At 45.0% G+C, this 23,894-nt stretch overlaps 1 protein-coding gene across 1 annotated transcript in view; it reads left to right on the forward strand.

Moving 5' to 3' along the window:
- The window catches only part of LOC119177764 (calcitonin gene-related peptide type 1 receptor), a 160,468-nt gene that overhangs the window by 109,162 nt on the left and 27,412 nt on the right, over window positions 1-23,894 (forward strand). The window contains exon 2 of the mRNA XM_037428948.2: window positions 9,382-9,589. The gene's annotated coding sequence lies outside the window, so the exon portion shown is untranslated. The remainder of the gene's footprint in view (window positions 1-9,381; window positions 9,590-23,894) is intronic.

The following is a 23,894-nucleotide window of genomic DNA, read 5'->3' on the forward strand; positions in this document are numbered from 1 at the left end:
CCTCAACTACTGGTCGGCTACACTATGGGGAAAGAAAAAGTGTTGGATGCCGGGAGATTGCAGCTAGTTCGGCGTGTGTGCTCTATGATGGTAGCGACTGCGGTGTAGCGGCATCAAAGGTGGCGTTGTTATGTTGTCACTTCGGTGAAGGGTTAGAGAACGGCTGGAAGTGCAGGGTGTGCTCGTAAGAAAAACAGTAGAATGCTCCAAAAATTAAAAAAAAACTGCAATTTCGTTCAATGTGCAGCGCCAGGAAACCACGCTTGTGTGGCCACGTATACCATATAGTGGCGGAAGGGGGTGGGGAAGGGAGGGGCATATTGTTGGTACCACGAGCCATGAGAGCTATGTGGGTGAGGGCAGACAGGCAGGCGGCTGCCGGAGGTCTTCCTCTTTGTGACCGCAAGAGCTGACGTTATGAGCACGTGGAGGCACCGGCAACGTGAGCGGAGAGCTAAGTGAACGTCGGTTACGTTTATGAGGTGCGAAGGAAGGCGAGAAGTAGGCTCGAATAGCGACGCAAGAAGAGAGAGTAAAGAAAAGCAGCAACGACAAAACAAGAGGTTGCCGTACCCCGATACGTCCGGTTCGCTCATAGTGCAGGGGTAGCAAAGCCTGAGCAATAACACCTCGTTTGAGGTACCAGTAACGTTACTTTTACCTTACCGTCTGTGCGCACAACTACTCATTTGGTCCAATATCGAAACAAAATGCGTCATATCCTAAAAGAAATAACGTAATGAAGTTTTTGGTTGTGATTCCTAAGGTAGCGATCTGGCTGCAGTTATTACTAACAGTAAAGCCTCTGAAGGACAGGGACAGCAAAATACGACACGAGCGCTCGTCTTGTGCTCTTCCTGCGTCCCTGTCCTTCAAACACTTTACTCAGCCTCTGAAATGTTAATCAATCAATAAAAAAAGACTGACACAGCGAACGATAGTGCAATGAAGAAGTAAATAAAGAACAGTAAAATATAACTCAAGCATGCACATACAAAGTGAGCGTAGAAAAATGCCTATTAACACTGATTACCGAAGGGTGCATATTTACTATGACTACGAGAAAAGCTTTGTATTGTCTAGAGGATCATTCTCTGCTTGTTTTGGCGAGGCGTACAACAAGAAGTGGTATCATACTTTATATCATGTATTTATATCACATCATTCTAACTTGCCCAGCCTTTCGTTTTACTGCCGTGCTCCAACTGTATATTCCATTCAAGTGTGTCATATGAATTAAAAATGAGGAGTCAGTCCGATCACGTTATTTTTAGAAATAAAGCAAGTAAAGCACAGGAAAACTGGTGGAGGCTGTAAATTGGCAGTTTCCGTTTTTTTTTTGTTACTGTATGCAGTAGCCACGACGGTCGCATTTTGATAGATACGAAATGTGAGTCCCGTATACGGCACGATGACCGTACACGTTAATGAGCAGTAAGTGTATAAACTTTATTGCATGATCCGGCATAATTGTGGCATGCGCTTGACCACACATGTAGGTATCAGGAGACGTTATCTCCATTTAGCCTCTCTGGCCTGCTAGATAGCCCATGTTTGGTCTTGAATTTCCTAGCTGAGCAGCACTAGCCAGCACCGCTCTTAGTGGGCTTCAGAGGGAACATGTTTATAAGTTGGAACATTTGCACAGCATGTGTTTTTCAAGAAGCTCGTTTTATTTCGGATAGTTTGCATTTGATAGATTGATTTATATGCGGGGTTAACGTCCCAAAACCACTATATGATCATGAGAGACGCCATAGTGGAGGGCTCAGGAAATTTAGACCACCTGGGGTTCTTTAACGTGCACCTAAATCTGAGCACACGGGCACGGATAGTTTGCATCTATTGTCCGGGTATAGGTGTGGATAGCTCCTGCGGAGGTGCACGGGGTTCGTGTAGAAGTTTGTTTGTGCTGTCGGTATTCAAATGCTTGTTCCCTGTTGATGTTCAAAATTTCCGGAGCCTTCCACAATGACATCTCTCATGATCGTATTGTAGTTTTGGGGCGTTAAACACCAGCAATCATTATTATCGCGTTGAGGTAAAGAGCGGCCACTGACAACAACAACAACAACAAAAAATAACGCGCTTTGAACAAAAAAATAAACACGCTGTCTATTCAAGTTCGTGACGTCAAGCCGCAGTCAAGTATACCCAGTTTCTTCATGACACTTGCTGCTCACGCCCCGAAGTGCGCAATTGCAGTTCAGCACAGCTTATATTGCTGTCACGTCGAAGGATAGCGAAAGCCTTATCACAATATAAGAACTTTGGTCTTTTATTTTTTTCAAGGTTGGCGAAATATTATCACCGCTAGAAAAAGCGGCACTGCCTTGTTTTGGCAGCTCAGTGATGACTTTCTCGTAGTCCCTGTTCAACCAAGCAGAATATCCCCGCTGCACTAGTAGTATACATATGGTCACAGACGTAGCAGGGTGCCAGTTTGATTGTGTAGACGTGCTGAAAGGTGACAGAGTTAGAAGTTGAGCGTATGGAGGAAGCTCAACTCCCAACTTGCACGGAGCACATTCCAACTTGTACGGGGTACATTCTAAGGCACGAATATGCTTAAGTGTGCATGTTACTTCTTTCGGGGAGTCCTGACGTAACACCCATGTGACTGTTTTTAAAAACTTATGTTAACTCTTCTTTGGGTCTCACGGCAGGTACTCGGTTGCTGAGCCGCAGGTCGCGGGATTGAATCCCGGCTGCGGCAGCTGCATTTCCGATGGAGGCGGAAATGTTGTAGGCCCGTGTGCTCGGATTTGGGTGCACGTTAAAGAACCCCAGGTGGTCGAAATTTCCGGAGTCCTCCACTACGACGTCTCTCATAGTCATATGGTGGTTTTGGGACGTTAAACCCTACATATCAATCAATCAATGGGTCTCATGGCACTCTAGTGAAAGTAGAATAATCTCCTAAGAGAGTTTACGTGTTCCTTTTGAAACAATGATAAAGGGGAAATTGAGGATTTAAAAGAAAGTGTCCTTTCTGAGAGAGATGAGGGAATGTTGTGATCTTTTTAAATTTAATTTTTGTATCATTTTCTAATTGAACTTCCACGACTCTGAATGTTCATCTCCACATCCAATTGACCATACACAAGCCGCGCTCTCAAACATTTCTTTACGGTTGTTATGACAGCGATGGCCCCATGCGCCAGACTCAGACTCATATATTTAACCTAAATTATGGGCGTTTCTAAACAAATATAAAAAAGTACTTCTTCGCAAATGCTTCATTATTATTGCTGCCAAAACAAATGAAAATGAGAAGTAACTGCATTTACCTCTCTCAAATGAGACCCACGAGGTTTCCGTGGCAGCAGACTTTTTCCGATGCCTCGTCTATCCAGGCATTTTCTTCAATCTCCCTATCATACAGCTGATTGTGTGGGCGGGCTGCACGTCAGTGGATGGCATTGACTTGCAGATCGGTGCCGGAAGAAAAAGAAAGGTTCGCACGAGTGTTCTATGCAGCGAATCGCAAACTCTTTCTTTTTTCTGTTTTTTTATTATTTTGATACGCTTCAGTGCCCTTTGAGCTGTATTTCTTTTTGCTCTCAGAGATAACAGGATCGTTCTGGCCACGGCCTATTCTTGTCCAAGAGTGCTGCAGTGGAAGGCTTCTGCTCGAAATAAGAAAGCAAGGCCTAAACCAGTCTTGATTCTGCTATTGTTTCTCGTGAGAAGCCTGCCAGTGGGACAAATCGTGTTTCCTTCTTTTATTATTTTTTCTCGTTTTTTTTTTGGACACTGCGTGCCTCTCGAGACAAAAGAAACAGTTTTCTTCATAGAGAGCGAGTGTAGTATATACTATGACGTGCGAGACCGTTGCCACCCTCGTCTAGCGCTCTTACTTGTGCATGAACAATTGAGCGCCGGCGCCGTCTAGTCTGAGTGTCATTGCATGTACGTGCGTCATTTTTTGTTTCGTAGTTGGCGGAAAGCCCAGCGATCCGTTCGAAATGCGCCAGGGCCGGTGTCCAAAAGAATAAAGGCCTCACGCCTCTGTGAATCAACTGACTCTTCGGCTCGGACAGTGACAGAATTAGCGCGCATGCCTAAAGCGCATGCCTCCTTAAAGAAAGTTCCTGCACTGTATAGCATTTTGTCGAATCTTTGATTGATTGATTCATTCATTCATTCATTCGTTCGTTCATTCCTATGTGAGGTTTAACGTCCCGAAACCACATTATGAATATGAGAGATGCCGTAGTGGAGGGCTCCGGAAATTTCGACCACCCGGGGTTTTTAGCGTGCGCCCAAATCTGAGCACATGGGCCTACAACATTTCCGCCTCCAACGGAAATGCAGCCGTCGCTACCGAGATTCAATCGCGCGACCTGCCGGTCAGCAGCCGAGTACCTTAGCCACTGGACCACCGTGGTGGGGCTTTTGTCGAATCTTTGCTGAGGGTCTGTGTAACGCTAGAGCTATGTTACTCGCTAAAGAACTTCGATGTTAAGTGTACTTACCTTGCTATATACTCGCTGCCAGTTGCTTAAACACCACTCGTGTTTTGGTAAACCACTCGGTTTATGGTAAACGACCACCCCGCTAATGCATAATTACAAAGTACTCAAGGTTACAGCAAGACTAGTATTGCTGTTCGTATCTCTGGCAATGTCAGGCGTTTTAGCTGATACGTTGTTTGGTGGATGCCAAGACCTTGTGCTGCCACGAGAACTAAGGCCCGCAGCCTTTGATGTTTAGCATGCATTATCATTTTCTTTCCTCTTCGTGTTATTGTTTCATAATTATATGAAATGCACCAACATGTGCTCTGATGATTGTTATATGGATTGTTTTTTTTTCTTTGTGAAGTGGATTGGCTCGGATATTACTTACAAAAGTATGGTTTCTGAGTCAACGCCGAGAGTACGTTAGCATAATATCTATATCTAACGGTGCACCTGAAACACTCATTTCATACTTGATGTGTGAGGTTGTGCACAGTTTTTGACAACACGTGGCGAGTCGCGAATCATCATGCTTTCGGAGATAAATGCATGTCCATACAAGTGTGACTACGCTGATGTCACGGCGGGTAAAGGATATAACCGTGAACAACAGTAAATAGATAACATCAATACATGTAGGCAAATGTGCAACAGACAGACTGACAAACAACTTTATTTTCGTTCTGAGAGGCCAGGCAGTGGGTCAATTAAGTAGGTCCCCACACAGCCGTCGGCTAGTCCCATGTCGGAACATAGAGACCATGCTTCTCAGCACGTTCACGGACCCTCCGGGCAGCCTTAAGAAGGGCGGTTTGTGTGGGGTCTGTGATTGCCGTCATCCAGTCCACTTCTCGATTAAAGTCCTGTAGCTCAGGGCCCTGCCAAAGCATCTGACTCAGAAAACAGTATTCACCGCAATCTGGGTAAAGTGGATTAACTTCCGAATAAAGCATGCCCTGAAGCGTTAAGACCCCATCTGGGACATGCAAAGCATGCTCGCTTTGATCTATGGAGCTCAAAATGAGGAAAGGGAAATGTCTGTCGCTCTCCTCTGTAATGAGATGTTATCTTGCGAAAGGTAACGAGAGGATCACTGCGGAGGAGCTCTCCCGAACTCACGCAAGAGACCAGCCCGTCACGGCATGTGAAACCTCGCGCACGGTAGTGGGCTATTTCGTTTGGGTTCATGGGACCTGGTAGTACGTTTGGCCCCATGTGAGCTGAAAACTAGGCTATGTGATGAAGAATGTCGGAGGGGGGTCTGCCGAGGAGAATCCTGGCTGCATCTCTGGCTATCAATCCTGATGCAAATGCTCTAACGGCTGCTCGGGAGTCGGTGTAGGTCGTTGCGCGTTTTGAGTCCAGCAATTCCAGCGCTACAGCAGTCTGTCCTGCTACACCGACTGAGGAGGTCTTCAGCGAAGCGACCGAGAGGAGTTTTCTCTCATTGACAACTGCCACAGAAAACTTGTTGCCGCTAGCGTAGTGCGCTGCATCAACAAATGTTTCCGTTCCGGAGAGCTTCCGTATGAAAGCCGTAGCTCTCGTTAATCTACGAACTTCATTGTATTTGGGATGTCATTTCTTGGAAAAGGGTCAACAGTAAATGTATTCCTTGGGGATGTCATTTCTTGGAAAAGGGTCAACAGTAAATGTATTCCTTGTTCGGTGATCCAGTTGCATGGTTTCTCCCTGATTAAAGATAGGACGAAGGCCTGTCGCATCTAGCAGTTGTCTTCCTGTTTTGAAATTTGATAACTGAATGATTTGGGTCGACCTCTGTGCTTCGATCAATTCAGAAGTGGCATTATGCGTTCCCAACTTCATGAAATTTTCAGTGTTAGGCGTGGTTGGGACCCCGAGCACTTTCTTAACACTTTTACGCATGAGCGTGTCCAATTTATCCCTCTCTGTTTTAGTGCGAAAATGTGCATGCACAAAAATGGTACATACAGTCCCCCTGACATTGATTCATTGAGTATGGGCCGCATAAAACATGTACGTGATTAAAAAACATTCCCACTAAAAAAAGCGAAAAATTACATGTATCCGACCCTCTTCCTACGCGGAATGATACCTAGCTGTACATAAATTCGTACCTATCCCTGATCCTGGTACGAATGCGAGAGCATAGCCACTGTATGAACCCAACGTTTCTCAATAAAATTATCTGGGCTTTACCGTCCCAAAAACCATGATGCGATTATGAGAGACGCTTTAGTGGAAGGCTCCAGAAACTTACCAGCTGGGGCTTTTGAAGGTGCACCTAAATCCAAGTACACTGGCCTAAAACATTTTCGCCTCCGTCAAAAATGCACGCACCGCAGCTGGGATTGGGTCCCGCGACCTTCGGATTATCAGCCACAACCATTCGACCACCGCGGCGGGCACCCAACATTTCTTCACGAATCTTTTAGCAGCGCATCGGTCAGGTGACTATGCCTCGGCGCACCGCGTTGGCGTAGGTCCAGCGCGTACGTTTATTGAAACAACCGACCGTGTACAAGCGAGCCTGTTATTGTTATGTATCTTGAAGAGGAAGCTCGGGTGGGTAGACAATCTTTCAGCCAGGTTACGAAACTATCTGCGCGAAAAAGAGCTAATGAATTCCGCACTCGTACGCTACATCTACGTAACGAATCCGACACGTAGAGCACCATCTTCCAATACTTTCTCGCGGGATATTTACGAGTGGTGTAGCTGCAATATCCCCATTACAAAATTTCAACTCAAATCAAGGTATCCCTCCTCTGAGTTAATTTATGAAGCAGGTTACGTTGTGCACGAGGTTTCTTCAGTTACGTCACTCACGGAAATGAAAGCAGTTTTTTTCGCTCTTAAAAAGTAAGCACAGCCTTGTGGATGAACAGTGGAAGAAGTAGGTACGCAAGTACCTACAGACTTTGCGATTCCTGATACGAACCTCGCGAAAGTACGGTCGTTGTTTTGCACGAGTGTCGACGTTCCAGTAGTGAATGTGTAATTCTCGAAGATTAAAATTCGATGCTCGGAGCACGTGCCTCTTGTTGGTGAGGGTAACTGTGAGGACGAGAGCAATCCGGTAAACAGCCATGCAGACTGTGGTACTCGGTGGCGCCGGTGGAACACTGCAATACATCCTTCTGCAACTCGGTGAGTGGCGGGGCACGTGAGGGCAATGCTAGCAACTAATGGCAAGCAGCATTCCGCCAGCACCCCTAAAAAAGCCCTAACCACACGCTCACATTACAACACGTCTGCGCGTGGCATGCCATCTCCTTGTTTGCGGCATCACCCCCCCCCCTCCCCTCAGAGACACGGCAGGACGCCGACCCTGCATGCCTACACGTTGACGCGTTGTAACGCGTTCGTTTGTCATGGCTTTAGAACTATAGACTGAACGCCGGTGTAGTGGATGCAGTCACCATGCGTCACTACCGCCCTCTCTCACAGCCAGCCTCACCGTCACCCTATACCCTTCAGCACTCAGTCACTCCCAGTATAGCGTTTAATCGCCTAGCATGCAATGTGCATGTATTGAATTGAACTGCACTGTTAACAAATGCGCGCACGCATTGACGTTAGAGCATAAAACGTCGCGTTCGGCTACCGTGAATGGAGTGTCTTTCTGTATTCTCTTGATATAATTTTGAACAGAGGGTACCCTACACATTAAAGAATCTTTTTCTCTCCTGTACTATATTACGATTAAACCTTGATGTTTGTAGGTACCCCACAGAGATATTTCACTTGTTTGTTGTTTAGGTGTACCACTTTCACAGACTCACATGTGACAAACGCAAGCGGAAAAAATTTGTTCTCTGCAACCGCCTGCGAACTATGAGTGGGTGGAAACTAAAGATACCGTGTACGAAAATTGAATATGGCAAAATCACAAACTGAAGATATACAACGTTTATTCGTATAGACCTCGGATGCTACATTTAGAGAGCTCTTATTCTCAGGTCGTTCGCAAGCTCAATAAATGTAAACGATAGACGTACATGTGAATGCGCTTGGGTCATTCAAAAGCTTTAATTTAAAAAAAAATTAGACTTTTCGACTTCACTGCTAGTTTCGGCGATCAATGTTTGTGACATCAAGGTCCGCATGTTGACATATAATCGTAACGTCAAATTTACGTTTAACTTATAAGGCGGCTTCATGCGCTAACATTTAGACACAGACAACCACCAAAGATCCCTCGGTATAGTGCGCCTGCCAAAGTGGGCTCTTTTATGATGATCGTAATCATGAGTTACGTTACCAATCGTAATTATTTAATAATAAACATAAATAAATTACATGGTCGATTGTTTGTTGAAGCAAGTACCTAAAGTGCTCTGAGGCTATATTGTAGGGCGGCTAACTCAGAAGTGAAAAGGAAGTATATTCAACACACAAAAACAAATGTACACTTATGTATCGGTTTGGAACTTGCCGACATTCAGTTAAACGTTATGCAAAATGCACTTGTTATGTGGAAGCATCACGCTTCGCTTATTAGGTAACCTGATAGGTCCGCATTATTATACATAGTTTCTTAGATTTATAATAACGTGTATTTAATCTTGTGTGTCGTCAGTAGTGTTCACGGATATTCAGTGCAGTGTAGTTATGACCTGAAACATGCCGTGACAGACCAACTATTTTTCTTCAAAAATTTTTTGTTAAGGGGACTCACTCATTTTAATACTTGAAAGTACACATTTCTCCTGTCAAAATCTTTATAAAAGTAAGATAATAAAAAAAATGATGATGATGATGACAATGGTGGTATAGTTCAGCCTGTTTTGACGGGCCAGTAAGCAAACATCCATAACAATGTTTTAGAAAAAAAACAAGAAATTTGACCATGCTATGTCTTTATGCTGACGGTGATGGACCTTATTAGGACCAATTCACGCTAATAGTTAATACAGCGGCTCGTTACACGCAGGAAGTGTTTGTCGGCCATGGAAATCGACGAGTCTGTCCCCTGGACGAGCCATCACAGCTGCCATGTATGCTGCTATCTCAGGCCATCCTTGCTCTCGCCTCCAGTGTGCCACTGCGCGACTAATCACGTAGCGGACTTTCAGTGACTGCGGCTGCCTGTATACCTTCTTCGGGAAAGCGTGGTTTCCAAACTCAAGAACAATCCAACGGTAAGTTACCTTCACTTCTCATGTCGCCTTTGTGCATTGCTTCATAGGTGTTGGCGTCTTTACAGAGCAAAAACACGCAGGTTAAAGCAGTAGCAGCCCACTTTGTTATACCCCGTACATTTTCACAGAATAAATCAGGTAAGGTCAATAGGATTGAAATGCACCTGCTTTCAGCTGATAAGTCCAAGGGGGAGGACGCGACCTGCTAGCTCCGTCAATGGATTTTAGCGGACGCCTTCTACGGTACAAGAACGGCACGAGAAAAACAGTGAAATAAAAGTGAGGGGAAGGCAGAGAGGTCAAGCAAAATTAAATCACTTGCTTTGCTACCCTACACCAGAGGAAGTGAGAATGAGAAAAAGAGAGAAATAAGAGGGAATGATTTATTTAATGGCTTAGGTTAGGCAAATACAGCTTCGCTGTACAGATCAACACGAGCGAGTTAGTAAATAAGGGGTGTCAGAAAAGCAACGAAGAAGTGCTCCATGGTAATGTACTGGCAGGGGAACGCTCGCTAGCAATTAAAAATATCCGTACACTCCTGTCATAGTTTCAACGTAAATTTGGCGAAAAGCTTCATGGGCATAGTACACTCGTTCGAGCAAGGACACATTTGAAAAAAAAAACAAACCAAAAGAGCATATACGCGCATATAAGACCTTCCTGGACGTTCAACAACCACTTATCACACAGTGTTAGCCAGCGTGATCATCGCTTAATATCTTCTATATCGCACCAATTTTACTGTTGTGTAGTCGTCCTTCGCCTTGATACACGTGGGAAAACTTTCTCAAACGTCAACTGGGCTGCGTTTATCCATGCGTTTTTTTTTTGTATGTACCCGTTTCGGTAGCTTTACAAAACTTTCACCAGCCACGTTGGAGCAAATGCAGGACTGTTTAGTCTTCGTAAGGTAACTGTTTAGGTTATGTGGGTGATCATTGTCTTGGGTGTACAGCACAGGCGCTAAATAGAGACGCAAAGAGAACAGAAAAAAGCGCGTGTATTTTCCTTTCAGAAATATTGGGTTTATGTGCAGGACCGAAATAGCTTTTTGAATAAACAAAAAATCAAAAGCTGAAACTTGAGGCCCCGGTGTTTAGCAGTGGGTTGAACCCGACATGACACTGATGCCTTTGCGTAATTAATGCTCACATGTTCATGATTCTCAAGGTGAGACGCACGTTTGACTTGGATTTACCACAGTGTTTGTTTCACATGCTCCATATTCTGCCTCGTAGGATCATGGTCATAGAGGAGTGTATACAATGAGTGGTTAACTGCGTTTCGCAACGCTTCAGTGACAGTGGTTCTTCTTCGTAACGCAGGTTGTCAGGGACGCCGCAACCGAAACCACAGTGCCGCAGGAGAAGACGAAAGCGGTTGTTCGCTCCGGCGAATGCGCTCCCGCGATGATCACGCTGACGCCAAATGTTGTGCCTACGCCGTGTCGCCTATGGGCAGAAAGAATTTAGATGCCTTTTTCCTTTCCTCAAGAACCCCGCATTCATTGTTCGGTGCGGCGTATAGTTGCAAGCGTTTGAGATCGTGAAAATATTTATTGCTGCATGGCGTGGTTTACAGGATCCACCCGCGATCGGCGCTTGCACTCCCGTTCGCGATTTAGCGTGGCTTGGAAGGCTGCCGTATCATTGGTACGCCGTTGGTGCCAGCACTTGATATCCCGGGCCTGTCTTTGTGCCCGGGCTTCCCCGTCGGCCCGGCGTATGAGAGGGGGGGGGGGGAGTGGTTATGTTTAGAAGAAGGAAAAGAAAAAAAAAGTGAGCCCCGCAACTGTCTACAACAGGGTGCGACACCTCAGCAGTAGCTTACAAGGGATGGGGATGAGGAGGGATTAAAAGGATAGGAATAAAGGTGTAGAGAGCGACGACAAATCTAGGGGATAGAAGAGATAGGAAAGATGTAAACACAGTCACAGGAGTCCGAGGACGGGGCACGACTTGCGAGAGCTCTTGTCGACGTCAGGAGATGGCGTAGAGCCAGTCCAGTCGGTCAGAGCTACACTGTCGTCGGAGGTCGGCGCCAGGAGATGACGTAGGGCGAGCTCAGTCGGCCAGAGCTACGCTGACGCCGGAGATTGCGAGCGCACAACTGGTCAGCACGGAATCGAGCAAGCGAGTTCGCGTATGAGAGATCTCTCACGTTTCCATTGTCGGAACTTTTCTAGAGTTGTTCGTGGCATACCCATATGGAAGGCTTCAGGAGAAACTGTTGCGCGCACGCTCGGCGCCACGGCTGTGACGGGACGGACGACGTCACTCATAACGCAGCCAATGGCGGGCCTTTTTAGGTACGACGCCGAGAATGACATAACTGATAGGACAGCCAATGGTGACCGCTGGTAACATCGCTGTCGGGCGGATTTTCGTTTCTCCAAGCCATATACAGCTTTCGCTGTGAAACAATGCCTGTTGAAGTCAGCTTCAGGTTAACACAAGCATCTTCAAGTTAACACAAGCAAAAAAGAGAGCTAAGGTAGCAATGAATTTAAACTGAATCAAGATGGCTTTTTTTTCTTATGTTGGCACAACTAGCCATGAAATATAACATTATTTTGTTAAACCGCATCGTTAGTAATCTTTTCTCTGAGAAACAAAACAATATTTCAGTTCTGTGAGCTAACATCGTATATCGTATTGTTTCTTGAGGAGAATGAGCATACAAAATTTTCTTTCAACTCACTTCATGCTTAACAGTTCGGTATTCACGACATTTACTAAGAGACAAAAAGAGCAACACACAAGTGCAGTCATTCGCATCATAATTAGGTGGAACTGTAAAAATAAGATTATTGCAGCGCCACGCCAGCAAAAGCCTAAAGCAAATACCTGGTAAACTTCAGCTCCCTCATTGCCGAGTTCAGCCATCTATTCTTTGAAGCTTATCTCCAGGTTTCAAATCGCACGGGCTGCTACGAAATCGGTCCGCTAGATTTTGGCTCTCAGAAACATAGACGGGACATCGTTTTCGCTCCACATTTGTCTGAAACGAAGCTATCCTTTCTCAACTGCAAGACAGAGTTCCGTTTTCTTTAACGTGGAGCTGGTGTTCGTTTACTTTATCCATCCGATAGAAGGGTACGACGAATAAGTAGTGGATTGTAAGTCTGTGAGTGAGAAAAAAAAAAGACTAGACAGTTAGGAAAGAGGCGCAGAGTAGGGTACGGGGGAGGCAGCAGCTGCCTATTGAGCAGATGGTGAAACCCATCAGAGCGCAAAGAAATTCAAATACCTATACCTGCGAAAATCGACGCAGTACATTTTTCGTCAGCTCGCCCTACAGCCGCTCCGTTCTCGAAGGCATGTACGCTTCCTCTCTCCTGGTCCCATCTCTCCTTCCTCCTCGTCTGTTCTTTTCCAACTTCCCAACCCTTACTACCCTAGCCCCTTCTGTGTCCCCCGTCATACGACTGGGAAGCGAATCTCGCCTCCTCTTTCAGCGCCGATAAGCCAGCGTTCTTTCCACCCCACGTCCATCCTGCACCACTTTTTTTTTTGTTTTGCCAGCCTCAGTGCCCCGTAGGAAATTGAGTTTTCCCAACGACAAGTTCATTGAGGCTATCGGACCGTTGATCCGGTCTGTCTCCGGTTCCCTGGATCTGCACTTCCTTTTACAGTTATGTGCTTCGGGGCATAGCCTCTCTCTCTCGCCCTCTTTTAGCTCCACCCAAGGATGGTCAAGATTTCCCACCGTGGTTCAGCGAACAATGCCGTATCGACCCTCACACATTGTAATCTAAAGCACGCGCAGAATCAGTTCTACCTTTCTGTGGAAAAAAAACTAAACAAGACCTTTCTGCTATCACGCATGATAGCTTTAGCGCTTTTTTACTTACTTTCGCGGGCCTTCGGTGGCCTAGAAAATTTCAAACTTCTCGCTTTTTCTTCTTAGTTCTTTTTTTTGTTGATTGAAGCTCGGATTATGCATATCTTACTTCGGGGTGTCATTGCCGTGACCTTTATTGAGAAGCAGGGCGCGATCCGATTTCAAATTGAAATCTTTTGACTTCACTACTTCTGGACTGCATCGCCCGGGTGTCACATTTATTATCCTCGCTGCCAGAGTTACTTAAGTGGCTTGCCTCATTTGAAGTGCACTATGAACTGACCATTCGCCCCATTTTCGAGTAGTCACATTTTGTGCCCTTTTTAGCGCACCGAGAAACTGATTATTGCCTTTTGCACAAAAAGAAACTTCAAGATATTTCAAAACTGAAAGCAAAAAGAAGACAAAATTATCGCATCTATTTTACCTCGGCGCATAATCATTTCGGTGAGTTCTCCTTTGTTAAGCCTTTCGCCAACACTGATAAGATATGAAATTACGGAATGGCGTTGCCCGACCAGTGCGCAATATCTTAAATTTCAATCCAATATAGAAGCTGACGACTGCCAGCAGCTCTCTTATAATGTTTGCGTTGTTAAAGCACAGAGCCCTAACAAAGAGGTCATGTTGCTCAGCTTCTTTTTGCTAGGTTCCCCACGGTAAATTGCGTACAAGAAAAAAAAACGCTTTGCGTGACACATAGCATAGGTATTGTGAATGTTATTGCAGGCCAAAGGTTCCACTGATGCAAGCCTTTCGTGGCGCCTTCTGGGAGTTTCGGGTTTTCCGATGACAGCACAGCCATCGGGAAACCCAGAAAGTTTATGATGGCTGGTGCCGCGCAAGTTCTCCGCAAAGGCATTCTACGCCCTATAGGCATTCCGTCGTTGACGAATTTTCTTCTAGCCGATCAATAAGCGCAGGCTTGAGAGCTGCGAAAAGTCCTACAGTCATCGACTGCACGTGCGTTTAGAATGCACATCCCTTCGCACACAATACGTGTTTCCACAAATTTGTGTTCGCAGTTTTAGTGCAGCGTGTGCTACCATGCTATATGCTTTTGGAGGCACTGCAGTGCATGGGCAGAGATGACGCAAAAATAATTTCTGTCTCCACTCGTACTAAGTTTCAGTGAATTTCGCGAGTGCATTTTACTTTAAGTGAACGCTCTTCTCTCTTTTGCCCGTATGTGGTTGTGCATATTATTCCACGGACGTATCGGGCGCCGGAGATTGAGAATGCTGCACGCGCTGAAAGTTTCTTGACAGCAACGCGCCTCTAGTATTTAAAAAAAAGTTGAGCTATCTTACGGTGCGTGCGCTCATGAGTTATGAAGGCTAAGGAACGACCGTAAAAGTCTTTCTTGATTCGGTGCTATAGCTGAACTGCCCTCTTGACAAATCGTTGTGCGGTTTGTCTTCTTGACATTTTGCTGAAAGCTCAGGGAGACTTTAGGAACGGAAAGAAGAAAAAAAAACAATACGTAAGCAGAAAACAGGTTCTAGGATCCAGCTATAAATCTCGGACATGCCAAAACTTTTTGTCCAGTGCTTGAACTAGCCCGCATATTTTCTGCCACATGCCGCATCACTTGATTGACTAAAGAAGAAAGTGGTCCACGTCACAACAACAAAGTTCAGACACCAATTAAGCCATGAGGAGATGACTCAAATCCACGCCTGTTTATTTATTTAACTAAAAATCGCTGACAAAGACCAGTGTATCAGTGTCAATGTTTTTCAGATTGCGAAATCATCTATCTTTATATTAACCCATTTACTGTAGCTTGCTATCTGTAGCTACACTGGCTACAATTACAGAGCAAAACATTTTCCAGTGTTCTTGAGTCCAAATTTGTTTTATCCCACGTTAAGGTTAGCATGATGCCGGTGAGATCACGGCTCGTTAGTAACACCTGATTCTATGTTACCACCACTGTCAGCAGTCGATTTCATACTGGCTCACTCAGGAGCGTAACATTATAGACACAAAGTGGGTTCGATGCGTTTAAAAAAAGGATTCTGAGAACACGAATAGTATCACAAACCCTAAAATTGAATTTTCAATCGTACTGTTTGAAATGCGCATATGATCCAAGTGGTTATCGCTGCGATAGGCAAATTACTCCGTTTTAGTAGCCACAAACACTTGGGAGACTGGACTCACACGGTCCGCCGCGGTAGAACAGTGGTCAGGGGCTCGGCTGTTCAGCCGATGGTGACGGGTTTGACTCCGGTCACGGCAGTCGCATTTCAATGGAAGCGAAATGGTAGAAGCTCGTGTACTGTGCGATGTAAGTGCACGTTAAAGAACACCAGATGTTCGAAATTTCCGGAGCCCTCCCCTACGTCTTCTGTCATAGCCATATTCTCGTTTCGGGGCATAAAAATCACAGATAACATCACGATATGCAAATGAACATCTAGATACAGAATGTGGACGTCAAGGTGAGCGCCAATTTTCGATTACCAAAGGTTGTCGCTCGCTCTCTCGTGTATGCCTTCTTTCTTTGTTGCTAAGTTAAACTATCAAATAACGTTGTCAATGCGCCTAAAACAGTGATCGAAGACAACACCAGGAAAATTCACCTGTATACTTTGATGTGTAATTTGATACCTCCCTGCCTTTTCTCTCTATTTCTCTCTCTCCCTCTCTTTCTGATACCTTAATTTCTGCTAACTTTTTGACGTTTAGTTCTGCATGTTTCTGTACAGATTCGCAAACTAATCACGACACGCAAGTTCGCTGGAATTTTCAAGTTTCAAGTTTCAAGTTTTATTCAACAACGATGTCAGTTTACAGAAAAGCGCGTACAGGATTGGTAATACACACAAGGAGCCCCAACGTTAGAAACTGCCAGGGGGGCTCCCACACACGATGTTAACGGGAGAAAAAACAAAAGATACAACATTCAGTTGTTACGGTATCTTCATTAAGAGAAAAGCTAGCATGTAGCTAGCATGTTAAACTCTTGCAGCTGATATAATGTTTTGCTATATTTCAATGTATCTAAACTGTACGTTGTTCATCAAGGACGGTGCTCTGACGATGATGGCCGATTATTTTCATTTGAACAGGATAGTGTCATTGCATTTCATAATAACTTGAGGAGAATCATCATTATAATACTGCAAATTTGCTACCGACATCGCTACTAGTTGTATGCCGTTATCGATCACGTCCGACATGTTCCGCTGAGCAGCATGAAACCATTGTCGTGAAGCAAAAATGATGTGTCGCAGGTGTTAGCATGAAATATCTGCAACCGAAAGGACGTCTTATTGTATGCATAAACAAATGTGCATGAAATATATGCGCATAAACACAACCTGGTGAATTTCTTACGAAAAAAACTCCTTCAGCTCACGCCACTTGGCATTACAAGAGTGGACCATAATGTGTCAGCAAATATGCTTAGATATGAAAATGCTTAACAGTCAAGAGTGTTTCTTCAAAACCAAACTATCGCCTATATGCAAACATAAAATGTGGACCCATATCATGCGGACCTCTCCTACGAACAAGTTTAATAATGCTGAAGTTGAGACTGCAGATCAGAAAGTGCTCTTCAGTGCATCGTGAAATGCTTGCGAGTTCAGAGACGCACCCCATGACTCCCCTCGTCTTCCCTCGTTCGCCCAGACGGTAACGGTCAATATCCTGATAAAGCATTCATGGCTGCAGAACAGACAAAAAAAATCACTGACTTATACGAATATGGCACACTGACTGAGCACGTGGAAGGTTAGCACGATGTTTCGGTACAAAGCACAGACCCTCGGCATGTATCACTTTCGTAGACCAGTGTTGGAGGAGGTGCTGACAGCGCGCAAACGACGTCCTGTCCACAGTAGGCCGCGGAACACGCACACGTGCTTAACGTTCGCGCCACGCGCACATACAAGCCATCAGGAGTCCCCGCGACGAGTGAAACATTCATTCTGATGCGCCTCCTCGAAGCCATTAAGCGGCGAGTAGGCTGCACGCTTTGTTGACTCTATCCCTGCCAAGGCATGTGTTGTGGGCGGAGGAATCTCTTATTTATGGCACAACGGTGCATGCGGGTATCTCAGGGTGCAGCTTATTCCGGGTCCACTTTCGCGCACGTGTCGCCAAGAGCCTGACCGCGAGCCTTAGTTGCACGTGTGATGACAGTGGTTGGACGCGAACTCCTCTTTTGTTGCGACTGCATCAAGAACAAAACATTCGCCTTCGTGATATATTATTGAGATTCGTGACAGTCGAGAACGTGATAAATCCGCGACTGGGTTTGATGCTGATTACTTCTACTACTATGCAGGAGTGCCTCGAGGCATCTTCTTTTATATTTACTTCACTCTTATACTCTGCTTGTAGCGAGAATAAATACACACTATTTTTTACAGCAACAAAAAGGAAACTTTCTTTCATAATGATATTACCACCAAGCTTGAGAGTCGAACCGCTCTATAAAATCAGGGCTCGCACTAATATTTAGTTCGGTATATCCGGCACTCGTAACATTATACATGAACATCGGCTTGGTGGATTGGTATACAGTATGGCTTGCTTGAAAATGTTAGATACAAAAAAGGCCTTGTTTTGAGACCCACTGCAGACGAGGCAATATTTATGTGGCTTTTTGTAGAGTACATTTTAGGAAGTGCGATCAGTTAGACCCACTTGTTTAGAACAACATTCGCGAACATTTGTTACCGCATTTTAAACCAAATTTTAATGCCACAAACTCATTAAAAATTTAGGTGTCCTGCTGCCTTTTACGGTTCCAGTCTCACGCCAACAAAACTGTTTTTTCTTGAAGTAGGTATTGCAGCGCCTCTTGCGTTTTACATTTCGTCATTAAAAGAGTTGATGTCACTGAAATAATGCATGAACCACCGACGTTCGTATTAGTTGACTCCAACATGTACTGTGCTATATCCCCTAACAAAGAAGTTGAACCTTACTCAGTATATTGCGTATTTATAATTGTGCAGCGTATTTTGAGCGATATAAATGTGTCTCGTATATTTGGAAGCACGCGCCTCTAATTTTGCTTTCACGTTCCAGCAGATTGTGCGTTCTTACGCTACTGCGGCACTAGAAAACCTTACACTAGAGATTAAACACTAAGCGCCCATATGCAGAGATAGATATATGCGGAAACGTATAAAATGGTTTAGGCAAACTGTTTTCTTCAAGATTTCTAGCTTCTTGTAGACTACTCAGTCACAAGTTTGGATCAAGTGTTATTACGGCCTGCTATGTGTTATGTATTTCACTAAAAATACAAAAAACTTGAAGAAACAAACAAATTTTAAACCTTTATCTTGTCACTTATAACGATCCATCGCCAGCCTTCTCCGTAACAAAAATAATAATAAGGCAATGTGCACCTCCTACAGATGCAGGCTGACATAAAAAGATAAGCTGAAATATTTCGTAAACAATGACGATCTGGTGCTTACTGAAAACACATAATAAAAATTGATGATGATTCGCTTCAGTGATACGGAACGAGGCATAGATCCGGGAACCTGACAGCATTCCTAACAAACAGCAATTTACTACAGTGGTTTTGGTGAGATTTTTGCGTTCAGCGCTGTCCTCAAAGTTGTATCATGTCGTCATTCACAGGAAACTTGAAACCGTGCACTGTTTTTACACACAGAAAAACTATGAAATGAAAGGACTCTGTGCTTGCAAATGATAAAGAAAGCATATGCGCTTGAATGACCTTCACACGGTACAGATAATTCTGAACCCACATTCACAAAAAGTTTTTTTCCTCGAAAAAATTTTGTTGGGGAAAATATTTCAGCCAGTCCATCGCGTGACATGCCGTTAGCGAAACTGACTAACCAGTAACAAACCGTACTTGCGGAAGTTATGTGCATTAGGCCCCAGAAGGTCGCGTGGAGCCCCGAACGTCACTGCGCGATTTTATAGCTTCAGCTATATAGGTTTGGGCAGTGATGCGCGTTTTTTTGCAATAGCAAGGATGACAAACGTTACTGAGACATAACTGGACGGTGTCACCAGGGCAAACATAAGCTTCTATTGTGTGCTGACAAATTGTATCAGGGTAAAGGTACATGAGCTAAAAAAGACACGCATGAGGATAAATAAACGCACGCAAGGCATACATCAGTTATGCAGTACGTACGGCGACATAATGCCTGTATGACCTGTGCGTGACATTCCTTGCCAAGCGCAGAATGAACGTTAGTGCTGAAGACCGAACTCAGCTTACTGTCACGACAAATTTGCGCTTGAAGTTTGTAATTAGCTCACGGAGAACTTGTGCGCAACGAAACGAATATTTGCATAATACGCCAAAAGGGCGTTCCGGGACATCTTAAAGACAAACTCTTGCTCTCATAGGAAAATAGAGAGAGAGAAATAGACAGAAAGAGAGAGAGATAGGAGACGTATTTGTCACGCATACGCAGCCACATTTGAATGAGTCGAATTTCTTGACAAAAAAAAGTGCTCTTTTGCACGAAGAGTTGACGAGGGGTATACGGCGACGTTTTTGTTTTTTTGGCCCATTTACTCAATCCGCAATCAGGAGGGGTCACGGTTATTACAACATAGGCTTCGAATGCAACTTCCAAATATTACTATCAAAGGAAAGAAGAACAAGTGAGAAGGCAGGGGGGTTACCAGACACATACCTGGTTTGCTACCAAAGCTGGAGAAATAGGAAAGGGTAGTATAACGATGAGAAAAAGGAAAGAGAAGAGAACGAGACAAAGTAGTGTAAGTGAATGGGCTGACGCGCATGCAGCGGTGGCACAAAACAAAAGGTGAAGGCATTCACATAGGCCCTTTAGTCCTCAGAAAGCGTGAAAGGGCTTTGACCGCTATTTGAACCGATGAAACACGGCGACGGTGCTCCAGCATCTGCACAGAGAGTGGCCGATCGTCAAATTGTCGCAACGTGCCAGATAGTTTCTTTTTTCTCGGATGCAAATCGAGAGCAACGACATAGCAGATGGCCGATCCCTTCTTCGGTGCCGCAGACCTCCATTTTCGCACTGTCGGTCCCTCCAATGAGGGTTGTATATGCTCTCGTGAAGGCGACCCTCAACCACAGCCAACAAAGAAGTTAAGCTTTACGTCGACGAAGTCCACATGAAGGTCGAAGTTCTATTTGAGGGTTTATTTGGGGGGGCCTTGTATGTCTTATGCTTAGGGTGTTCCACTCCTGTAGCCAGAGACTACGTGCCAGGGGACGAAGTTGTCTTGCAGCGTCTGTCTTTGGCAGAAGAATCAGAAGGGTGAGCTCTTCTTGGTGGGATGTGCGAGCCGCGTTGTCTGCAGGATCATTGCCACTGATCTGTCAATGACCAGGTAGCCACTGAAAACGGACCTCGTGGCCTGTTTCTATGACTTGGTGGAAAAGCTTGACAATCCCGTACTGGAAACATCTTCGAAGAACTGACTGCATGTTGTGTGAGCCCGGTTCTGAGTCGGAAAACACAGCCCATTTACTCTGTCTCTGGGGTGCGATGTACTAGGGCACCGCGCAAAGCCGCACGTTTCGCCGGCGTAGACGTAGCGACAAGTGACAGCTTGATTGGCAAGGTTATTCCTCAAGCTGGTATCACCACAACGCCGCCAAAACTAGACGCTGTGTTTGAACTATTCATGTATATGTGCACGCTGACACTATAAATGTCTTGCAAAAAAACAGGCTCAATTATTTTAGGGTGCACAAAGGCGAATTTACTTTCTTCTGCATTCCTGGTATTGAAAGACGTACTTGTGAAAGGGCCAGGCACCAGGGAGGATACACTAGCTTCTCCGCAGGCGTAAACCTGACGTAAAGGATGCACGATGCGCGTAGACAATTGTATGAAATGTAGTACGGGGCTCTTAGTAACAAGGCTCACCGTGCGGTGAGAAGGGTTCCTAGCATAGAAGTAAGCATCCTTTCAATGGTAATGTGTAAACCAAGGGATTTTCGAAGAGCCTGGGCTTGAATGTTTTGGAGTGTGCGCAGACTAGTTTTGCATGTGTTAGATATTACAGGTAGGCTGCACCACAGAAATTTAATAAATATACCTTGTACAGCTGTACCACATTCTCGACGGACACGCCCCAAGTTTTCTCTGCAAGGAACCTGAACAAGTGGCAAAAGGCAGTCAGCCGTTCTTTCACGTAGTTTACGTGAGGGGTACAATACAGGTCTAGGTCGATTATGACTTCCAAGAACCTGTGACTGTGGCTGGGAGACACCACCTGGTGAACGCCACGACTGCACACTTCCCACTAGCGATCTCGAGCCCTTGTTTACGTAGATAGTGCGATGTCGCTGATTCTCCCTTTTGAAGTCGAGCGCGAAGTAGAAGTCAAGTCACACCTGACGTCCATACACAGAAGTCATCATGATAAAGTGAAAGTCGTATGCTTCTTGACTACTTGCCAGCTAGTCCAATGAGTGTTAGGTTGAACAACATCGGCCTTAGCACTCCGCCTTGCTGGACTCCTCGGCTACCGTACTCGGGTGACCGGCCATTCTCTGTCTGCACGTGAAATTACCTATTCTGTAGGTAGCTCTGAACCCACATATATATCTCACCACCGAGTCCTACTACTTCTAATGCGCTGAAAATGGCTTTGTGGGTGACATTGTCGTAAGCCCCTTTAACGTCAACAAACAGAGCACCATAAAATCGTTTACAGGCCTTCTGGTGCTCCACTCATGTCACCAAGTTAACTACACTGTCAATTGATTAGTGGCCTCGTCATAACCCGGACATGGCATCTGGATATATTTCGTAGAACTCTAAGTATAATTCCTAACGCGTTAGAATCATTCTCTTCTTGACTTTTCGCACACAGCTCGCGAGGGTGATCGGGTAGTAGAAGAAAATGTCCAAAGGTGACTTGCCGGCTTTGAGAAGTGGAATCAGCCAACTTGACTTCCATTCACGTGGAACTATATGCCAGTTTGTCAGTAGTCGCTGTATAGCAGCAATAGTGTCTTACGAGCTTGATCTCCGAGTTCACAACAAGCATGGTAGGCGATGTCGTCAGGTTCTGGCGCTGAAGAACGTGTACACAAAGCAAGTGCAGCGTTCAGTGGAAATTTTACAAGTCTTAAGTACAAGTAAAGATTTTTCGGGTAGCAGGCTTTGCCAAATTGCAGGCTTTGCCAAAAAAAGTCTCTTCAACTTTTGCTGCTGGACATTCCCACATGGTGTACTGCTTGCACTAGTCTGTTATTTACGTACTGCACCGAGAATTCACCACGTATACTTGTGCGTTGGCGTCTGAAATATTTTTCCTTCTTGCTGATGTTATTTCTCGCACGTTCGCGCATATTTTATATTTATTAAACTTTTCGTAATCAAAGGCATACTCCAGTCACAGTTTTATAGTTTCGCCTTTAACTTTAGGCATTACTTTCATGGCTGGGAAAGGCAAAACAGCTCCAAATAACGAATTTTGAGAAAGACGGAACACAACACGGATGTTTGACAGCGCTCGCACATTGTCCACTCTTTCATATATGGTGTCCAAACTGCTACTCAACGAGACAGTTATCACTATTTATGAGCCACAAAGCTCTAGAAGTGTCCTTCTTCATGTATGTTTAACGTCGGATTCAATTCGGTAGTCCGAAACACGTCGTGGTCGCCATTTTTTACAAACACGTTGTCAGGATCATTCTCAACTAGCGATTTTGTAGCGAGCGACTCTAGTGTTCCTTCGCGTAATCGGTACAATTTCTTTAATGAGCCGTATAGCTTCTACAGTAAAAAAAAAACGGCAGATCCCACGTACCTGAAAACGTTGAACGCAAAGACATATGTTGAGGAGTTGCAGATGTTTATATAGCCAGTTATTTGCACGTGCGCAACGATGTCAACGGGAACATACGTATTAGCAACACCAGAAGCTGATATGAAGCGCTCATGCTCACGAGGATGCTGGCCTTGAATACTGCCACATAAATCAACTTCAACGCATGGCAACTAACCACAATTGACGTTAACCCGACGTGACGGGTGTATGAAAAAAAAGCACATGTGTAATGTCTATAAAACTGGGTAGGCAGCACTGCAAGCACTATTGACGTTTGACGAAGATTAGCGCCTATTTGAAAAGCAGTACTGTGACCGCAGCACTGTGGTTAAATGCTTCATTGCCACGCAGATTGCTTGGGTTCAATTCCAGCTGGGACCCTGAACTTTATTATTTGCATTCGTCAGGTTGACGCTACCGATTTCGGTTATTTCTTAACGCTCGCACGTCGAAACTTACCATGTGTGTTCTCGTCGTTCCTGGGTAGATACTAAGTGTGAATCACTTGTGGCATATAACCACATACCAGTGGCACATACCTGCCCGCGGGTATGTGCCACTGTCTGGCGGGACGTGTTTAACGACATACGTGACGGTATTGTGACATTATTGAGGTCTTGAGCAGCGCGTTATATTCGTCAAACCATCTTAATCTTCCATGCTA

This window comes from Rhipicephalus microplus, unplaced genomic scaffold (genome assembly GCF_043290135.1).
Source record: "Rhipicephalus microplus isolate Deutch F79 unplaced genomic scaffold, USDA_Rmic scaffold_18, whole genome shotgun sequence".
In the NCBI taxonomy this organism is placed as follows: Eukaryota; Metazoa; Arthropoda; class Arachnida; order Ixodida; family Ixodidae; genus Rhipicephalus; species Rhipicephalus microplus.